Raw genomic sequence first — 2,234 nt, 5'->3', positions numbered from 1 at the left:
TTCTACAGGCGGTTACTGTCAACGTATTAACAAAGAAAGGATTATTGGTTCAACTAGAATACAGTAAAACTTCAATTAGTACCCGAAACGATCTACAACGTAAGCACCCAACGTTTTTCATCATTGAGGAAAAATTCCTCTTGACGTACCATGAGGATCAGTCCCTCTTTCTTTTTCACTCCCTGTCCTTTTCTACGCTCGACGATGATTCCATATTCAGAATCGATACCACTACTTGATAAGCGCTTGACTTCCGTCCCAATTTTCGGGCACTAATTCGAGTTTTACTATATCTATATGACTGCTTCCAACTTTTGGACGGTAGTGTATTAGTAGTGTTATTTTTGCTTCTAGGAAATATATGGCAAACAAGAGTTATTTCTCGCATAACCAGTGTCAGTTGGTGAGGAACAGTAAAAGTGAAAATCCAGCCAATTGCTTTACAGCGAACCATACGCGCACGCGAACGGAGCATCCTTGTGTATGCTTTCCGTACTTTTGTTCGCTGTAGTCAAGTTTCGCTGAAAGAACGGTGTATAAAAGCACGGACGTTCATTCTTCGACGTGAGAGAGAGAAAAAAGACAAAGAGAGAAAAAAAAACAGATATACTCAACGATCCTTAATTACGAACGTCGCTTGCTGCAACGCAAAACTTTCAACAATACGTAATTCTCAACCGTACCTTCGTTCTTATTTTACCTGAGGGATGGTTTCCTCATTTAAAAACGTTGTCAGTTGTTTTCCTATCGTTTCCATCTTTGCGTGCATTCTCAAGGTAAATACTTGAAGGGTGCTTTTCAAGGTAAATACTTGAAAGGTGCTCTTGGAGAAAATACTGTAACTGGTAAAATTGAGAAGTTTTGTTCTTTTTCACGACAAATGTTGTACGTGCCAATTGGGAATACTGGAGTATAGAATTTTTTTGTTGGAACTTACATTGTTTTCTACAAGCACTCTTCAATTGTGCAATGGATGTGAAGAGGAATATCTGAAAATTGTGGGGGACAAAGTAAAATTTCTCAGTCAAGCTTTGAAATTTCTTACAGTCCCAGATAGCACATGACGCCTTAAAGACGCCTACTTTACGGCTATTTTAGGTCTAATGCGCCTTTAAGCCGTCTTCAAGGCGTCATGTATTATCTAGAGTGTAGCTTTTGATCCATTACAATAATCAATAGGTGTTAGAGAATCATAAGAACATCCAGAATTTTAAGAACATTTCATAAACTTAATAAGACGACATTTAGATGCAAGAATTGAAAGCTTTAAGAGGCATTCTACTGTGACATGTTACTTTTTAACTGTTTAAAATCTTTTTTAAGGACCCAATGAAAGATTTTTATGCCGAACCTTTCTCTTGTATCTTTATTACATCTTAACCTATAAATAATAATTTTGTTTGGTTGAAAATATGAAATAAAGATGGCAATGTAACCAATAATGGTAGATCTCCTCAAAAAAAATTGCTCGATTGGTTGTCATGATTCTGGTCGTCCTGTTCATCCGAAATAAAAACACTAAAAAGATTCCTAAATTATTCGGGCACGATTATTGCAGATACCAAATTTGGATTGAAATACTAATCATTTTAGAAATGGCTGTAATTTGAATATTAAGTATCGATTTCTGCCATATCTTTTCGTTGTTTTCTGGCTGTAAAATTAAGAAAGAAAAATATTTTGGCTTAATTCTGACATGGATGATAGCGACATGTCTGCTGAAGATGTGTGCACAAGATGGGTCCGATCGGTCGTGTAGAATTTGAGATATCATTGCAACCAGTTTCCAAAGTGTCGTTCTTTATTCTTCTACCCAGATATCACATGGCGCCTAATGACACCTTGAAGACGGCTTAAAGGCGCCTTAGACTTAAAATCATGTTCTATCTGGGTACAGGTTTCACAATTTTATGAATTTCACCATATCAGAAAATGCAAGAAACAGAAAATCGAGGTTTTTTGAGCAACTGCAGTAGAATACCCCCTTAAGGTCAGCATTTTCAGTAATTGCTTTTGACAAAATAACGGTTTAATGATACCGACTTGTTGATATATCTTAATTTTCTTATATATCTTAACAAGTATATATCTTATATTGTTATATAATGAAATATAGTAATATCTGAAAATTAAAATAGGGCAAAGTTTTGAATTATATACCAGAGGCTTTACTAACGTTAATGATGACACATAAATAGTGTTAAATTCTATAGAAACCTTCATTTTATTGCATT

This window comes from Dufourea novaeangliae, unplaced genomic scaffold, assembly GCF_001272555.1.
Source record: "Dufourea novaeangliae isolate 0120121106 unplaced genomic scaffold, ASM127255v1 scaffold85, whole genome shotgun sequence".
NCBI classification, from domain to species: Eukaryota; Metazoa; Arthropoda; class Insecta; order Hymenoptera; family Halictidae; genus Dufourea; species Dufourea novaeangliae.
Note: the sequence above shows the minus strand (reverse complement) of the source record.